The sequence below is a fragment of the Neoarius graeffei genome, chromosome 18, assembly GCF_027579695.1.
Source record: "Neoarius graeffei isolate fNeoGra1 chromosome 18, fNeoGra1.pri, whole genome shotgun sequence".
In the NCBI taxonomy this organism is placed as follows: Eukaryota; Metazoa; Chordata; class Actinopteri; order Siluriformes; family Ariidae; genus Neoarius; species Neoarius graeffei.
Genome location: NC_083586.1, coordinates 41,756,879 through 41,777,087, shown reverse-complemented (window position 1 = coordinate 41,777,087; position 20,209 = coordinate 41,756,879). Strand labels below are relative to the sequence as shown.

The 20,209-nt window shown below is 42.7% G+C and overlaps 1 protein-coding gene across 11 annotated transcripts in view; it reads left to right on the top strand.

Annotated features, from left to right (window-relative positions):
- The window catches only part of sh3pxd2aa (SH3 and PX domains 2Aa), a 360,165-nt gene that overhangs the window by 239,169 nt on the left and 100,787 nt on the right, over positions 1-20,209 (top strand). Inside the window, exon 1 of one of the 11 annotated variants that reach the window (XM_060898805.1) lies at positions 9,967-9,989. The exons of the other annotated variants lie outside the window; for them this stretch is intronic. The gene's annotated coding sequence lies outside the window, so the exon portion shown is untranslated. Of the gene's footprint in view, positions 1-9,966; positions 9,990-20,209 lie in introns of those variants that run through there. 11 annotated transcript variants of the gene reach the window in all.

The following is a 20,209-nucleotide window of genomic DNA, read 5'->3' as shown; positions in this document are numbered from 1 at the left end:
GACAGATTGTGTACAAATGGAGGAAATTCAAGACCATTGTTACCCTCCCCAGGAGTGGTCGACCAACAAAGATCACTCCAAGAGCAAGGCGTGTAACAGTCAACAAGGTCACAAAGGACCCCAGAGTAACTTCTAAGCAACTGAAGGCCTCTCTCACATTGGCTAATGTTAATGTTCATGAGTCCATCATCAGGAGAACACTGAACAACAATGGTGTGCGTGGCAGGGTTACAAGGAGAAAGCCACTGCTCTCCAAAAAGAACATTGCTGCTCGTCTGCAGTTTGCTAAAGATCACGTAGACAAGCCAGAAGGCGATTGGAAAAATGTTTTGTGGCTGGATGAGACCAAAATAGAACTTTTTGGTTTAAAGGAGAAGCATTATGTTTGGAGAAAGGAAAACACTGCATTCGAGCATAAGATCCTTATTCCATCTGTGAAACATGGTGGTGGTAGTATCATGGTTTGGGCTTGTTTTGCTGCATCTGGGCCAGGACGGCTTGCCATCATTGATGGAACAATGAATTCTGAATTATACCAGCGAATTCTAAAGGAAAATGTCAGGACATCTGTCCATGAACTGAATCTCAAGAGAAGGTGGGTCATGCAGCAAGACAACGACCCTAAGCACACAAGTCGTTCTACCAAAGAATGGTTAAAGAAGAATAAAGTTAATGTTTTGGAATGGCCAAGTCAAAGTCCTGACCTTAATCCAATGGAAATGTTGTGGAAGGACCTGAAGCGAGCAGTTCATGTGAGGAAACCCACCAACATCCCAGAGTTGAAGCTGTTCTGTACAGAGGAATGGACTAAAATTCCTCCGAGCCAGTGTGCAGGACTGATCAACAGTTACCGGAAATGTTTAGTTGCAGTTATTGCTGCACAAGGGGGTCACACCAGATACTGAAAGCAAAGGTTCACATACTTTTGCCACTCACAGATATTTAATATTGGATCATTTTCCTCAATAAATAAATGACCAAGTATAATATTTTTTGTCTCATTTGTTTAACTGGGTTCTCTTTATCTACTTTTAGGACTTGTGTGAAAATCTGATGATGTTTTAGGTCATATTTATGCAGAAATATAGAAAATTCTAAAGGGTTCACAAACTTTCAAGCACCACTGTAACTTCCAAAATAAAGTTAAAAAGTACAGCGCTGTGCAAAAGTCTTAGGCACATGTCAAGAAATGCTGTCGACTGAAAATGGCTTAAAAAGTAATGAAATGAAATGTTTCAACATTAAAAAAATACTATAAACAGCAGTAAGCCAGAATAAATGGCAAGACAAAGGAGGTGGTGATCGATTTCAGAAGGACGGTTTCCCAAATTGCACCCGTGAACATCCAGGGTTTGGACATCGAGATCGTGGAGGAGTCCAAATACCTGGGTGTTCACCTCAACAACAAACTGGACTGGACTAACAACACAGATGTCCTGTACAAGAAGGGCCAAAGTCGTCTCCACCTCTTGAGAAGACTGAGGTCTTTTGGTGTGTGCAGGACACTGCTTAGGACTTTTTATGACTCTGTGGTAGCATCAGCGATTTTCTACGCTGTGGTCTGCTGGGGCTGTGGAAGTTCAGAGAGGGACAGGAAGAAACTTAATAAACTGGTCAGAAGGGCTGGCTCAGTCTTGGACTGTCCTCTGGACTCCATTGAGGTGGTGGGTGAGAGGAGGATGTTAGCCAAGCTGACCTCAATCATGGATAACCCCTCTCACCCCCTACATGAGGCTGTGGGGGCTTTAAGCAGCTCGTTTAGTAGTAGACTGCTACACCCACGGTGTAAGAAGGAGAGGTACCGCAGGTCATTCATACCTACTGCTGTCAGACTGTATAACACCCACAACTTGTAATGTAGCACCAATAACCTGTTTGTCGTTTAATTTGCACTACTTCACCACTACTACCTCTGCCATCTCTCATCGATGCAATTATTATGTGCAATAATATAGGCCCTAAACTATTTTTATGCACAGGGCCGCTGACAGCTTTGTCTGGGCCCGGGACAAAATGCTCTGAATGGGCCCCCCCAACACCCCCCGGGCAAACCCACGCACACACCCACCTCTCTTATCCCAGTCTCTACTCACTCCAACCTTTAAATGACAGGTATTCAAAAACCATTCAACCGGTCAACAACCATTTCATTTTAGCATTTCAACATTTTTACAGTTTTAACATTTTAACATTTCCTTAGTCTGCAACTATTCAGGTGCGAAATGCAACGCGCCGGACTTTTGTTGTGCGTGCGTGTGTACTGTCCAGTGTGAAAAGCAGAGAAGAACACACCGCTCGAGAAACGGCGGGATATGATTGCGGGCTAATGTGAATATTCTTAGCTTCAATCAGATATATGAGAAACAATGTTATTAAGGCGTTGTGGTTATGAAATGATTCAATGCCCTGTGCGTTTGATATGGTGTTCAGTGTGACTTGCTTTCCCCTCGTTTGTAACATGAATTGCGTGCCGCGCGTGCCTTGGTTGGGGTTACTTTACGGGGCGGGAAAAAGTTGGCTGTGTCTTACCCAGTGATGGGAGTAACGGCGTTAGGAATAAACGGCGTTACTAACGGCGTTACTTTTTTTAGTAACGAGTAATCTAACTAATTACTTTTTACATCGTTATAACGCCGTTCCCGTTACTTACAATAAAATACTATGCATTACTTTATTAAAGCTGTTCTCATCTGGCACGCTGCTCGTTCAGCCTTTCTTTACTCTGCTTTCGTGTGGGGTGGGGAGACGCGAGACAACGGCACAGTAAGCCAATCAGAGTAGATTTGGACAACATGCGTAGGTAGGCCACGCCTACTGCATGACTGCGTGCTCTTTCAATCGGAAGACCCAGCGATGGCGAGCGGTCAGCCCAGCACTGCGCTTTCACATTGGAAATACAGCCATTACCTTTCATTACTTGAAATAAAAGGCAAGAGTGTTTACGTGCAATGCACATTATGTCGAGGAACAAAGCGTTTGTCCTCGTCAGTGGCCAGTAATTAGTAACAATTTTAATAACTACAAAAATATATTACATTTGATAGATGTCTTATCTCACATTGTCCCACAAAAATATTAATATAGTGTAGATAACGTTACTAATTGGTTCTAAGTGTCCATTTCAGTCATTAAACACATTTAACATTCACTTTTATTATGATTACACTAATTGAATTTGATTTTTTTTTGAGGGGGAAGAAAATGTAACGGAATAATTACTTTCCCTGGTAATTAGTTACTTTTATGACAAAGTAACTCCGTTACTAACTCAGTTACTTTTTGGGAAAAGTAACTAGTAACTATAACTAATTACTTTTTGAAAGTAACGTGCCCAACACTGGTCTTACCTGGCTCAGCTGCCCCACTGCCTTTGCTAGTACCTGCTGCATCATCTGAATCTTTTTTAAAATATTTATGCAGTGAGCCCCTGAGTCTCTTGGTTTCTTCCTCTCTTTTTCTCTTTTCTTTTCTTTTCTGTGCTCCTGACTTGTGCATGTTGGCAAATAGCACGCACGCTGATTGTCGAAGCGCTATGATCGAACAATGTCGTTTTTTTCCCCTTAATCAAAGAGTCAGACCAAACCATTTTTGCATTAGGGGTGGTAGGATGTTCTTGACGCCTTTTTCAAAGACAATAAAGGCAAAAGATCTAGAAATCATTTATTGAATGCAAATATAGCACATTTCTCCCCCAAATCAACACATTTTGAAATGAAATAAAATAATCGCAACTTCATGAGAGCCCAGTTCTGGGCCCCCCCCATTCCTGGGCCCAGGACAACATACCCATTTGTTCCCCCCTGTCGGCGGGCCTGCTTATGCATACTTATATATATAATTTATGTATATATGTGTGTATATATACAGAGTCTACCTGTAATGTGCAATTTTTCTGAGCCTCTCAGTAAGGCAGTTTTTCTATACTTTTTCACGGTAGATAATGCAAATAGCCCTCTGTATTTAATCCTTCGTTTGTCTAATTTTTATTTCAGTTTTATTTGTTATCTGTTTGACATTTTCTTGCTACTGTAACACGTGAATTTTCCCAATGTGGGATGAATAAAGTGAATCTAATCTAAATGAAACAGAGTCAATATTTGGTGTGAGACAAGCCTTCGCTTTCGAAAAAAATAGTAGTCTCCGGTACAGTGAGTGCAGTTTGATAAGGAAATGAGCTGTAGGTTTTACTGAGCATCTTACAGAAGCAGCCACAGTTCTTCTGGACACTTTGACTGTCACACTCGCTTCTTCATTTTGCACCAAAACCCAGCAGCCTTCATTATGTTTTCTTTTTTAATCTGAAACGTGCTCTCTTATGCAATGTGCTGCTCAGATACAATTTTTTTTTCTGTAACATTTTGCTGTAAAACGAATATTTGGAACTCTAAAATGTTTTTGTACTGACTCGATAATGTAGAAATCATAAAATAGACATCTATAACAAAGTTTGTATGAAAAAAAATTGAAAAAAAACCCCTTTTGCACAGTACTGGATGTTTTTGAGACATGGGATTATAAAATACAGGTTTTGGCATGGGCTTTACCTAAACCCTCCTTTATAATGTATTGATGCTGTTCAGTTGTTCAGAAGGTCTTGATCAGTTTTCTATTACAGCAGGTCTGGCAGTAGTGCCAACCTCAGGGCAAATCACAGGGACTTTTGGGGAGATGCTACACATATAAATGGATTTAAAAAACCCTGTTGACTTGGTGAAGCTTTCTGGGAGGAGAAGCTTATTTAGCATTTTTGGAAAGAGCCTCCAGCTTTGTAGCAGCCGTTCCTATAAGTTTGCTGACAAGGAAAAGCCTTTAAGGGAAGATAGAAGGGAAAGTAATTATAAACTACTAAAATATCTACCGTATTGTGTCATGGTGTCCGGTTATTTAGCACAAAAGTCTTCTAGCACAAGTTCTAAAATCTCTTAGCACAACTCTATGTTCTTTAGCACAACTCTGGATTATGGTCACAATAATATTAAGGGTTGTTTTACAATCAGGGTACGCAAGCTAAAAATCACATTTAACACTTATTATCTTCAATATCAAAAGGCTTGACTAAATAAACTTGGTTGTTTATTGTAGCCCTGTGATAGCTCTATTTACCATGCAAAAAAAACTTTGGTGATAACGTTATTTTTGGTGAATGTATGGCAATATATGTCATATTTAGCAAAATTACTTGTGTCATTTAGAAAAAGTGCTTTTTGACCACAGGTAGCTCCAAAAGGGATGCACTTACATCATTCTTTATACCATAAAACACATATTTGGTTCCATATCATTGGAAACATAGTTAAGTTTTAATGTTGAATGCCAGTAAGTTTTCAGACTGTGGAAACACATCTACTGATGCAACTGGACACATCGTCAGTGATGTTCCTGGAATCATTGGGTGTTTCGGGTCTTTCAACATCATACACCCTCATCCAGGTGACCCAGCCGGGGCTGATCACACCCCAGCTTGTGTCCAGATGGCATGCTAGCTACCACGACTCCATGGTTCTCCTCTCTTGAGCCACAGCCATCTTGAGGCACTCTCTGCCGCTTCGGTGGTATTGTGGATGGCTCTCCTTTTCTGCTGTCCGACGATGCCTAAACACCCCAGTGCGCTGGCCAAGGACCGGGCCGCAAAGCCTCTGCTGCCTACCTCAATTGGAAGGCACTTTGCCCTCCATCCTGACTGCTGGCAGTCATTGACCAGCCCCGTGTACTTGGAGAGCTTCCTTTCAAAAGCTTCTTCCAGGCAGAAGAAGCTTTTGATCAAATTAGTATGTAATTGTGTCAAAAAACGTCCTCTCCGAGACAGCTAATTTTTCAATATAAAATAACACATCTAAAATGATTTTCATCCTAAAATGTGGTCAAGATATTGGGACATAAATATTAGAGACAACTAACACAAAGCTTACAGCCTTATATTTAAAAGCACTATGGAAGTAGTGGATTCTGAATTGTCAAAAAAAATGTCCTCTCCGAGAATCACTTCATTTGTTTCTCCCATCTTATAGCAGATTACACAAAACTACCATACACACATGTCAAAAAATTACCTGAAATTTGTTCTTTAACTTGTCCTTCACTTAAAAACTGGTACAAGAACCATCTCATCTCATCTCATTATCTGTAGCCGCTTTATCCTGTTCTACAGGGTCGCAGGCAAGCTGGAGCCTATCCCAGCTGACTACGGGCGAAAGGCGGGGTTCACCCTGGACAAGTCGCTAGGTCATCACAGGGCTGACACATAGACACAGACACCCATTCACACTCACATTCACACCTACGGTCAATTTAGAGTCACCAGTTAACCTAACCTGCATGTCTTTGGACTGTGGGGGAAACCGGAGCACCCGGAGGAAACCCACGCGGACACGGGGAGAACATGCAAACTCCACACAGAAAGGCCCTTGCCGGCCACGGGGCTCAAACCCGGACCCTCTTGCTGTGAGGCGACAGCGCTAACCGCTACACCACCGTGCCGCCGGTACAAGAACCAGTTTGAATTTTGGACTCCTGTGACACAAACTTTGTACCCTGATTGTAAAACAACCCTTGAAAAAAAACCTCATCTTGCTATCGGAAGGGGTTTATTATGATTGCTTAGGGACTGGAAGCCAGGATTTCTGCTGGTGTGCATGTTAAGGATGAGTTGTTGATCCCTGAAACGTGGACTGGAAATCCGATTCTTTGGTGTCTTTGGATATTTGTAGTTAAGCCATAACAAACCTTGAATTGTGGGCAGCTTCATAGATAACTTCAGTCACTTCTGATCATATCACAAATTCAACTGACTGTCAATAATTACGCGTTTGCCGAATTAATTAACCGGCGGATTATGTCTCTTGCCCTGCTTGACAACGTGTTTTGCTGACTAAGAAGTAACCAACAGTTGCGATATGTAAACAAACGAAAGAAACTTCCACTAAAGTATCGTAGAACGAATGGCAATTCAATAAAAGTGCAATATCAACGTTCAGGAATGACAAAACAACCAAAATTAACATATCGATTGTTTATAATACGGCAATCGTGAAGCAAGAAGAAGAAGAAGAGATTACGCTAAGTCGTAAGGGTTGTTTGATCATCAAGACAAGTCTCGAAGCTGTGGCGAGTTTACAGGGAAATTCACTTTGTTGCAGCATGTTTAGATTTGATTTCAATATTTCCTTTTTTCTTCACTGCTATCAACCGCTAAAAAATGTTATTTAACACAAAATGATCAAATCAGTAAACCACAAACACTCATTTGTCGATTGTGTGAAAAAAACAGTTCGCTTCAGACAAGTCGATCAGATCAATAACAGCTTGCAGGTTATTTGAATAATCATAATAATAATAATAATCATAATAATGGGCGGCACGGTGGTGTAGTGGTTAGCGCTGTTGCCTCACAGCAAGAAGGTCCGGGTTCGAGCCCCGTGGCCGGCGAGGGCCTTTCTGTGTGGAGTTTGCATGTTCTCCCCGTGTCCGCGTGGGTTTCCTCCGGGTGCTCTGGTTTCCCCCACAGTCCAAAGACATGCAGGTTAGGTTAACTGGTGACTCTAAATTGAGCGTAGGTGTGAATGTGAGTGTGAATGGTTGTCTGTGTCTATGTGTCAGCCCTGTGATGACCTGGCGACTTGTCCAGGGTGTACCCCGCCTTTCGCCCGTAGTCAGCTGGGATAGGCTCCAGCTTGCCTGCGATCCTGTAGAACAGGATAAAGCGGCTAGAGATAATGAGATGAGATAATAATAATAATGAAGTCTATTGTGTTTTTGCGTCGTTCTTTAAACCTGTCGTTGAAATAACAAAGGGATAGATGGCAAAAATGTTCACTTCTCTAATCCTATTGTTTTCTTTTAATCGAGCACTCGATGAACAGAAATGGATGTATATACTACGATATCCACCGTAATGTGGAAATGCATCTATAGCCATGGTCAACGCATGTGCAAGAAGTGTCCTGGGTCAGGGTACGTGCTGTGTTAAATAATTTGGAGGGAGGATTGGTGACTAACACACAGGCTACATCAAACATGGTGGTTTCAAGATGGCGGAGTGGGGAAGTACAATCGCTCGTTTTAGATCGGAATCTCGGCAACTTTCATAAAAAAAAATCCATCTAACATTTTTAAACATGATCCGTAAGTATTCATAATAAAGATTACGTGTTCTTGGATCTTGTGCCAAGAGACTTTAGAACTTGTGCTAAAAGACTTTTGTGCTAAACCTGTGTCATTCATTAATCAGTAAAACATTCATAGTGTTAACATTGCCATGATAAAAGAGGAACAGCACTCTTCAGGACATGCTGTTATTGTAAAATAATCAACTTTGGGGTAGTAACAGGCTCTCGCCTTCCCGTCGTTATTTTCTTATAACAGCAGAACACATCGTGTTTTATTCCCCATGTTCAGGAATGGTTTATGAAGGCCCAGGGTAGGTACCTTTCAAGTAAAGTGTTAGTCAATAAAAGACCTGCTAAGAGTTAAAATGGACTGTGTGGTACCCCAGGCTGTGTTTGTGCAGAAAAACATGCTGTGGACCACCACATTAAATAAATCTGGACAAGGAGGCATCTTGATTGATCTGTCAATCATGTTGCCCATGATTTAAATTTATAAAGCTTATTATATCGCACTAATGTTTGGGATTTGCAGGCATGGAATCCTGAAGGTAAGGGGCTGTGTTTGAAAACATCCAGCTTAGGGATGGTGAAAACTAAAAAAAATCTTGACCGACCACCGAGCCTCATTAGCCGGTTAAAGTCGGTTAACCTATGAGTTTAAACAGGGATGCAAACGGCGGATGCGCCTTTTGGCGGATGCCGCCTTTTTCACGGCTGAATCGTGCAGATCCGATTTTTTTTGGGGGGGGGGTCGTTGGAGTGTCTGATTATAATTTCAAAGTAAATTCTGTATTAAAATTACTAAATAAGCAAATGCCGTTACAGTCCATGAAACATAGGAAGTATAAGTATGAGAAGAAAACAGTAAATCAGAAAGCTGCACACGTTTTCGCGGAAGCTGCGCAAATGTGCGCAGCTTTCTGATTTACTGTTTTCTTCTCATACTTCCTGTTTCATGGACTGTAACGGCATTTGCTTATTTAGTAATTTTAATATAGAATTTACTCTGATGAAATTATTCAGACACTCCAACGCCCCCCCCCCCCCCCCCCCCAAAAAAAAAAAAAGAGAGATATGATCTGCAATAACATGCATTGTTGGCTACAGACCGAAACATACTTTCAGAATGCACTGGCCAAGGCAGGACTAAACTCCATGTGCTTTCTCATAATAATAAAAAAAAAAACAGAATAGTAATTTGTAAGCTAAAAAGCCTGTGTCTACACTTTTCTTTTGCCGAGTGGCAGCTGTGTTCAACTGGGGCGGGAGGGCGGGACATGACTGAATGGGTGTTTCTGATTTGTCAGCTGTCATCCTTACACCGCATGGCATGCCCCAAGCGTTTACAACACAGAATTCCAGGTTCTCCGCTCCAAAATTGGCAGCTTCAAAACGATTGATTTTTTTTTTTTTTTAACCGACAACCAAAAAAAATTTAACCGGTTGACGTTGATTCGGTCAACCATTGGTCAAACGGTCATCGGTTAACATCCCTAATCCAGCTTCAGCCAGCCGGCCATAATAACTGACTGTACCTTTTAATGGCACCACATTTGGGGAAAAAAAGTGTCTGTGTGCATGAAGTGTACACAGTAACATGTAATACTGGGTTGTGGGTTTATCTTTCTTTTCATTTTTAATACCATGCCTCCTTGAGACTAAAGGGTGGGGCTTAAGTGCACGTCTCTGAGATGTCCAGTTAAGTGCATCTCTGGGAGTATAACAGTTTGACATCAGTTTTGCTGATAATTCTGAGGTCAAAATGACTCCGATGATTCACTGTATTCCATTTCAGTGAGGTAGTTCAGGCTTGGAGTGTGACTCAAAATGATTCAGTCATGTCATGCGGAGTTGGGCTAGATTTCCAAGGAAGACTGTATGAAGGTTGGTGGGCTTACTTTGACATTTTTGTTTGATGTTTATTCAATAATCTTAATGTCAAGAGAGATATCAAGAGGGAACTTATTCTGATTTATGTGTTTATAGCCTAGTTTTCTTGTGAACTGACTCGAACCAGACAATTAGAAGGGTTTAGTTTTCATTCTTATTTGGTGTGCGAGCGCCCTTGTGTATATACAGTATGCATGGATTTAGTTTTCAGGCTGTACATGTGGACGTACAAGCAAGTGCTTTACATTCAAAGCTGACCATATGCACAGTCATCCACCCATTTTGGCATATCACTACAGTGACGTGACTGCTCTGATGGCTTTCATTGGCCTTCTACTGGATTACTATACAGGTTTTCTTCTCTCCTCTCCATTCACACCTACGGTCAGTTTAGAGCCACCAATTAGTCTAACTTGCATGTCTTTGGACTGTGGGGGAAACCTACGCAGACACGGGGAGAACATGCAAACTCCGCACAGAAAGGCCCCCGTCAGCCACTGGGCTCGAACCCGGACCTTCTTGCTGTGAGGCTAGAGTGCTAACCACTACACCACCGTGCCGCCAGTCATCCAGCCAGACAAAGCCTATACACACAGTGATCATTAGTATCCGTTATGGAGCCCAGTGTAAGGATATGTAGGTTCAAGGATAGTCAGTGTACTTCCTGTGCTATCCTTGAAAGGAAGATATGGGCGGGGTACACCCTTGCAACAAAACATCCAACAAAAGCTTATAAACAAGTTGTATTATATTTGGCTCAGTTGCTACAATGTCCTCAGTAATTTTCTTGCCATTGTTCATCTGCTTGATAATTACTGGTCTGGAGCTTCCATCCATTATCTGTAGCTGCTGACAGGGTTGCAGGCAAGCTGGAGCCTATTCCGGCTGACTACGGGCGAAAGGCGGGGTACACCCTGGACAAGTCGCCAGGTCATCACAGGGCTGACACACAGAGACAAACAACCATTCACACTCACATTCACACCTACGCTCAATTTAGAGTCACCAGTTAACCTAACCTGCATGTCTTTGGACTGTGGGGGAAACCGGAGCACCCGGAGGAAACCCACGCGGACATGGGGAGAACATGCAAACTCCACACAGAAAGGCCCCTGTCAGCCACTGGGCTCGAACCCAGAACCTTCTTGCTGTGAGGCGACAGTGCTAACCACTACACCACTGTGCCGCCAGTCATCCAGCCAGACAAAGCCTATACACACAGTGATCATTAGCATCCGTTATGGAGCCCAGTGTAAGGATATGTAGGTTCAAGGATAGTCAGTGTACTTCCTGCGCTATCCTTGAAAGGAAGATATTTCTTGCAACAAAACAGCCAACAAAAGCTTATAAACAAGTTGTATTATATTTGGCTCGGTTGCTACAGTGTCCTCAGTAATTTTCTTGCATTGTTCTTCTGCTTGATAATTACTGGTCTGGAGCTTCATTTCCTCTTATACTGTTTGAAAATTGCAACCATTGGGCTTTTGTTGTTTTAGGGACTATTCCAAATAATTTCCTATGGCATTTCCTCCTCATAAATATTTGCATGTCAAGCCATATGCTAGCATTTACAAGATCTGCATAAGTCTAAAAATGGTTTGCATTTCAAAAAAAGTTCCGATTTCCAATTGTTAGGAATGTAACCAAATATTGCTTGGAATGAGCAATATGCTCTAAACCGATACAGTACACATACAAATACAGGGCTCCCGAGTGGTGCAATAGAAAAGGAGCTCATGAGGGCAACATTGGCCTATGCTGTCATGGAGGAAGGCGTGGCATACTCTCTCACCCTGTCAATTACAGCGACGCTAACCAATCATAGGTATCTGTGAGCCCATGTGTGCGGAGGTGGATGGATAGTGCCTTCCTCTGAGTGTGTTACACTGCTCCTGATACTTGCATGAGCAGCAATTGGAAAAGATGTGTTCAACTGGCATCACACACCTTGGAGGAAGCATGTGATGAGCTTCACCCTCCCTGGTTGGTAGATGTCGTGTGATAGGCGAGACCTGTCTGGTGGGTAGGAATTGGCCATGACTAAACAAATACAGATACTGTACGGATGAGGGTGCACTCTTGTTTTTCTTTAGAAAGCTTGCCGAAAAGGTTCATCTGGTTGAGACTAGAGATGTGCATCAGGACTGGGATCCCATGGGATACAGAAAGAAAGCACAACTTTATTCATCACACACTTGTGAAATTCCTCTCTGCATTTAACCCATCTGAAGCAGTGAACACACACACATACCCAGAGCAGTGGGCAGCCTTGCTAACAGCACCCGAGGAGCAGTTGGGAATTAGGTGCCTCGCTCAAGGGCACCTCAGCCCAAGGCCGTCCCAAATTAACCTAACCATATGTCTTTGGGGGAAACCGGAGCACCCAGAGAAAACCCACGCAGACACGGGGAGAACATGCAAACTCCACACAGAAAGGCCCTCACCGGCCTCGAACCCAGAACCTTCTTGCTGTGAGGCGACCGTGCTAACCACTTCCACCACCATGCCACCTATGCAGCAACAAAAGCATGAGAGCAGGATTGCTTTACTTTCATGCATGTATGAAAGCGTGATCAGACTGCTGCGGATTTAAGGCGCCAGTCCAAAAAAAAAAAGTTTTAGTATTGCAGATACCAAGATATGCCTGCCATTTTTTACTTAATTAATAAGGTTAAAAATCTCATCTCATTATCTGTAGCCGCTTTATCCTGTTCTACAGGGTCACAGGCAAGCTGGAGCCTATCCCAGCTGACTACGGGCGAAAGGCGGGGTACACCCTGGACAAGTCGCCAGGTCATCACAGGGCTGACACATAGACACAGACAACCATTCACACCTACGGTCAATTTAGAGTCACCAGTTAACCTAACCTGCATGTCTTTGGACTGTGGGGGAAACCGGAGCACCCGGAGGAAACCCACGCGGACACGGGGAGAAGATGCAAACTCCACACAGAAAGGCCCTCGCCGGCCGCGGGACTCGAACCCGGACCTTCTTGCTGTGAGGTGACGGCGCTAACCACTACACCACCGTGCCACCCAAGGTTAAAAATAATAAACAAAATAAATCGTTATGTTGGCTTGAGCTGAAGAGTTTCTGGTATAAATTTATATTTAATAGTAGGTCCTAGCTTGGGCGGCACGGTGGTGTAGTGGTTAGCGCTGTCGCCTCACAGCAAGAAGGTCCTGGGTTCGAGCCCCGGGGCCGGCGAGGGCCTTTCTGTGTGGAGTTTGCATGTTCTGCCCGTGTCCGCGTGGGTTTCCTCCGGGTGCTCCGGTTTCCCCCACAGTCCAAAGACATGCAGGTTAGGTTAACTGGTGACTCTAAATTGACCGTGAGTGTGAATGGTTGTCTGTGTCTATGTGTCAGCCCTGTGATGACCTGGCGACTTGTCCAGGGTGTACCCCACCTTTCGCCCATAGTCAGCTGGGATAGGCTCCAGCTTGCCTGCGACCCTGTAGAAGGATAAAGCAGCTAGAGATAATGAGATGAGATGAGATGAGATGAGGTCCTAGCTTCGTTTCTTTTGCTCGTGACACGAATGCAGTGAAAAGCGAGCTGGGCGAGTCCTGTTGGATTTTAACAGGGCACGGGAACGTCATAATAATATACTGTATTCCCGGACTGCACTGTAGACTACATGTAAAGGGTGTGTGCCATCCTTTTATGTTTATGGTATCGTTAACATGCATGTTCACAAGCCAAAATGATAAGATACTGCAGCAGGCTTACTGCGTACACACACACAGGTCGGCTGTCCAGCTACGGCTCGTATTCATTAATAGGGTATCCCTGTACTCACTATACCCTGCGTATGTACACGGGACACGTGCCGTTTATCAGCGGCTGGATCGGTCTGCGAGAGATGTTGATGTTTGCAATGGCTCTGAAGAAAATCTGCTTGAAATCCCCTGAGTCTTGGGAACTAAGACTTATTATAGGACTTGTTCACATGCAACTCACACAATCATTGTATTGTTATCTCAATCTGTTAGACTCGGGAGCTCAGATTGCAGTTACTGACTTTGTATTATCGACATGCAGCTTTGTTTATCATTATCTCGGTATTAAGCTCTGTCTTAAGCGGCCACTGACCTTCCCTCAGTTTACCTGGGTATATTCACTGTCTTATATGTACATTGACTGTCGTGAACAGGAGCTCAGATTGCAGTTGCTAAAATAGTAATAATTTATTGATTTATAAGGTGTTTTTTGTGGTCAGTGTACTACACTGTAGTGTCTCATGCGGTAATGCATTAGATGACGATGCGACTTTCATAAATATGACCATATATCAGTTGTAATAATGTTCTACACATATACCTGCAACTCTGCCAATATCATTTTCACTGACTAATCAAATGGTTTTGAAAGTTCCTACTTTTAAAACATATTTTTGAAACGGTAATTTTCTTTAAGAGATTTAATTTACAGCATGTCTCTGACAGCTCAAAATGCATATCCGGGCATTTAAAAACTGCAGCGCTTCCAGGGGTCTCTGGCGGCCCCCGGACCCCTGGCCTTACTGGGTCGACGCCCTCCCCTTCACATTTTCTTGGATCCACCCCGATCAGATAACCCGTGGGACAAATAAAGACCGCATAAACATGAATGTACAGCGTTCATTCATTCATTCATCCATCCTTGGTAACTTCCTGATCAGGGTCACAGTGGTGTAAATTTGGCTATTCGTTTGTTTATATTTTGGGAAAAGGTTGAGGAACTGTCAGAGCTGGAATTCACAGACTCTGTTAACTCGAGTTATTTATTTATTTATTTATTTATTTATAGTGTGATCCAGTGATTCTGGAGGCATAGTGGTAATAATCAATTAAATAAATAAATAACATGAACCCAGTGGTATAGTGGTTAGCACTGTCGCCTCACAGCAAGAAGGTCCTGGGTTCGAGCCCAGTGGCTGATGGGGAGGGCCTTTCTGTGTGGAGTTTGCATGTTCTCCCCGTGTCTGCATGGGTTTTTCCGTGTTCTCCGTTTTCCCCCACAATCCAAAGACATGCAGGTTAGGCTAACTGGTGGCTCTAAACTGACCGTAGTTGTGAATGAGAGTGTGAATCTCTATGTGTCAGCCCTGCGATGACCTGGTGACACGTCCAGGGTGTACCCCACCTCTCGCCCATAGTCAGCTGGGATAGGCTGCAGCTCGCCTGCGACCCTGTGCAGGATAAGCAGCTACAGATGATGGATGGATGGATAACATGAACCCCTTTCATTTTAAGCCACTCACTATGGGTTTAAATTCAAAAACAGATACAGATTGAGAATTTCATTGCATTACACCCCTAATGCTTATACGGTACATATTGAGAACTTAGTGAACGAACGAATTAATGAGCCCTCAGTTAATTTTGCTTATTTTGACTGATGTTACACAGCCAAACAACTTTCATGCAAATATATCGGACTTAACTTTGAACCATACTGAACTCCATTTCATTTTTTTTTCTTCAGCAGCTGCTGTACTGCACATATACGGTAGATGAATTAATGGGGCCCAAGTCACCTTGAGCACAAGGCTGTTTGTTTTCCATCATAATTGCCTCCCTCGACAGAGTTGCCATGAGGAACCCCAGCAAAGAGCTGGAAAGTGTCATTTAGCTGGTGGCGATTTCAAAATAAACTGTGTATTAAGTGTTAGAATGTGGCTGGTGCTGAGTCCACATCTCCCAGTGTTTTTCAGAAAACTTTAGATGATCTCATTGGGTATTGGGTTGCGAGTAGCATCAGTGGAAAACTATGCGGGGTTTTGTTTTTTTTTGTTTTTTTTCTCACTGTTGAAAAATGGACAAGAAATTTAGTCGGGGTAGGTTTGTGGCATTGTGCTTGGACAGGCAAGAACGATTTCTTTGCCATGAGATAGTGGTGTAGGTTAGCAGTGATTGTGTCTTTTTGGAAGCTTATAACATGCACAACTTGCAGTGTTTGTGTTTGTCTGGCTTCAGTCCCTTCCAAGCATGCATTAACTAATCAGGCCTTTAAAGACCATCTGTTTCAGTGAAATGATCTCAAAATGGGAGTCAAAAGGACAAAGCCCTTTAGTTCTGTGGGTGCTTAACATGGCCCTCCAACTTGACTCTAATTGCACATTATAGATTATCTTTAGGATTGGAGAAGCGTTGTGTCCGTTTGTTGGGCTCGTGTTCCCAGTGAACAGGTGGCTCCATGCCTTGAGAATGGCATTAGTTCTGATTTGGGAAAATGATCACCCAGTAGAATCGGACTCACTGTTGATCCCAGGATGGGAATATCAGGACAGAATCTGGGATTTTTGGATGACATCATGTCAGGTTTTTGTTTGTTTGTTTTTTTGAGCATTTTGTTGTAGAAATTTCCAGATGTCATGATCTATGCTTCTAATGAGCAAGACAGCATGGAAGGTAAGAGAAAATACCTTTGTTGAACCAGTTATGCCGCTTTTCCACCAAATCAGTTCCAGGGCTGGTTCGGGGCCAGTGCTGGTGCTGGTTCACAACTCGTTCAACTTGCGAGCCAGCTGAGAACTAGGGCTGTAACGATACACGCAACTCACAATTCGATTCGTATCGCGATTTTTGACCCACGATTCGATACGCCCACGATTTTTTAAAAAATGTTTTTTTAAAGTAGTAAATTTGACTTATTAACATTTACTTACTTACATTAACTATTTAATAACAAATAATTCAGACCACTGCAGAGAATGAGTAATATGTATGCAAAAATGAACAAATGTATATCCAAAGATTGTTTTATTTCTCAAAATAATACTGTTGAGCCGGAAGCTCTGTTTTTTCGGTTCTGAAAGTCATTTTTCCAAATCGTGTAAATCCGTTAAGATTTTTTTTTGGGGGGGGTGGCTCTCTCACTGTCTCACTCTCATAGGGCCAATGATTTTCTGTGATCGCGGAAAACAGATGGAAATTACGGAATTTTTATGGTGAAACATTGCTCGCGTGTCAAAATGTAACTGCCGCAGAAGGTTTCCGCCCAAGCAGACATGCCTTCAGTGTTGCCAGATATTGCTAACGTTTTCCACCCCAAAATATGTTCAAAACCAGCCAAAAAGCACCTAAACCTGCCCAATCTGGCAACACTGCATGCCTTTCCGGTCAAGTGATTGTGATTGGCTTGTGGCACACCTAGCCAGCCAATGAGCTGCTTGTTTACAGATTCGCTCCCCGCGTCACAACCAGAATGGCGACCGCTTAAAAGAAATGAATGCTCTGCCAGTGGCGAGTGTGGACGCTGCGTGACTCGCAGAAGATTGTCGCAGGTCGGCGAAAAAACGACTTACTAATAGATATAAAAAAATGAAAGTAATTTAAGTAAGTTTAAAATGTAATTTAAATAAAAAGTAAAGTATTCATAAATTGAAGTTTGGAAGCGCCTCTGTTTTTGGGCTGAGGAGAAGTTTGAAAGGGTGTACCGCGATTCTGCCTTCTTGTATCGCGATACGGATCGTGGCTCTGCGTATCGTGATTTCGATACGCATATCGTTACAGCCCTACTGAGAACCAGTTTGCTTTTCCATAGCTCGCTGTGCTAAGGGAAGCCACGTCATTACGTCGCTGTATATGTCAGTTATGTCGTTGTATACGTCATTACGTCGCTGTATACGTCAGTTACGTCGCTACGTTTGCATAAACCTTGGCGCGAATATCGAAGCAAAAACAACACGGAAGCAGCAGCAGCAGCAACAACAATAATAATAATAATGGATGACTTCGCGTTTGTACAGCTGCTGCTTCTCGTCGCTTAAAAATGGCGACCTTTCGCGGTCTTGTTATTGTTGTTGGTCTTAACAACTCCGCCCCCCCTGCTGACGTAAGCGGTTCTTTCCTCTGGCCCAGCAGAGAGTTGGTGCTAGCCTGGAACCGGTTTTTCTGGCCCCAGAGCCAGTTCTTTGTCAGTGGAAACAGAAAACCCGGTTCCAAACTAAGCACTGGCCCCGAACCAGCCCTGGAACTGCTTTGGTGGAAAAGGGGCATTAGGTGCCATTTGTACTCCAAATTTCAATAAAATCCCATAGAGTTGGATGGAAAAGGCCAATTAATTTTAATAACATTCAATTTTGCAGAGTTTTATTTTTGCGCTGGAGTTCGGGCCAGCTGTAAAGTACCATTAAATGTGTGTAAAAAGATTTTGAAACAGGATCTAGTCAGAGATACTGTCTGAGAACATTGGATGTTAACATTTTTACACATTAATCCCTGTTTGAACTGGGATGGGGATCCGCTGATATGGAAGCGATTACTGATGATTCGATTCGATTTTTAGATTATGAGTGATATTCCTGCACAAATTGCCAGTTTTCATAGTCTGTACTTCTGAAATGGAATACTTCTGGTGCTAATTACCTTCTATATTTCGTCAGAAATGGTACCCCCTTTTGTAATAACAATCTTTAATAGAAGTATTATTTGAATTTTCCTCATAGTAATTTAATAACTAAGCCTGGTAATTGTTATCAAACATCCATGGCCTGAAGGTTCGAGAAGCAGCCTTGGGTCCAAAGGGTCGCCGGTTTGATTCCTGGGACTGGAAGGAAAAACGTGAGGGGAGTTGATGCATGAACAGCACTTTCCTCTCCCTCTGTATCATGGCTGAAGTGCCCTTGAGCAAGGTGGTGTAGCATAGCTGCCCACTGCTCGGAGTATGCGCTCACTTGCGTGTGCATGTCTTTATTCACTGCTTCAGATGGGTTAAATGCAGAGGAGGAATTTTGCTGTGCTTGAGTGTACATGTGACAAATAAAGACTTATTATTATTATTATTGTCATGTTTGTCTCATGTACATCCGGGCAATTCAGACTGTGTGGCAATTTGGGCAAATTACCCACATACTTTATCCTGTTTAAACTGCTCAGTCAAATTCCTGACAAATTATATTTAATTATATGACCAAAGCTCCTCTGGTAAACCAAACCAACCTGAATAGTGTCAGCGAAAATCTATCATTAATGCACTAAACAAGCACAAACATGAATAATATATATATAAAATTATTACCAGTAGGATTGACTGAAAAGATGGCCTTCTGGGGGTCATTCATCAGGGTCAGACATAAAGGCATGCTGTGCATATCTCGAAATCTAAAATGTACGTGTGTGAGCCACTTCTGGGTAATGAGGATTGTTGGATCAACTGTCCAGATAAGTTAAGATGATAAAATAATCACAGGAAAGTTCTGTTCTTTATCAGGTCTGACTTTAAAATGGGTTTGAAAAAAAAAAACCCAAAAACTTTTTATTTTCTGCTGTCTCAGATACCTCCCAAGAAGCCACTTTGGTGGCAACAATTTTTAAACACAGTAAATGATGTCAGAATTCGTTTTTACAACAGCACTGGAAATTTCTTTAATCAGATGGTGATCTACGGGCTTCAAGCACCTGACACAAATAGTGCCTCCAGTGACCAGTTCTTGCCAAGTTACACACTGTAAAGAGACCTTAGATGAGTGTGACTATACTTCAGTGCTAAAATGCCTGTTGAAATATGACTGGGTGATGGCGCACACGCTTTCTTTAAGCCTCGGTCACAACCGGCCGTACGTACGCCTACGGCCGGTCTACGTGCAAAAAACGCAAGAAACGCACGGAGGGCGCGCGCGTGACGTGCTGATTTTCGAGCCGTAGACTGGCCGCAGACCGGCCGCAGAGGTTCTTTGTCATGTCAAACAAATTCTACGGGCGCTTACGTTTTTTTCAGGTTGCAAGACAAACTTACGGGCAACGCGCGTCTTTCTCCACGAACAAAAAAAACGCAGCGATTTGGGAAACGCCAAAAATCGCACGGCCAAAAAATCGTACGTCCAGTTGTGACCTAGGCTTTAAATAGCAAAAGCTCTTTAAATCGAACCCCATCCTTTGTGAATGACCACGCCTCAAACCGTGCAGATATTCTCACAATCTTTTCCTGAACACGCCTTTCAAATTTCAATCCTAAGTGACCGTGTTTTGAGTAAATTAAGCCCTACAGCGTAATAACTGATTAGCATTGTGACTAATTGTTTCCGAATCTCAACCTTTTTTAAATAATTAGCTTAACATTAGTTTAAAGCAGAACTGAAGTCATTTTTAAACTTGCTTTATTTCTTAATTAACGTGTTATTCAATTACGTTTTTAGTAACCTTATATTGTGACTCATGTTGGCAATTAAGTATTATACTTATCCGCCTATACGGTTTTTAGCCATGTTGAATTTAGTTCGTTCGGTC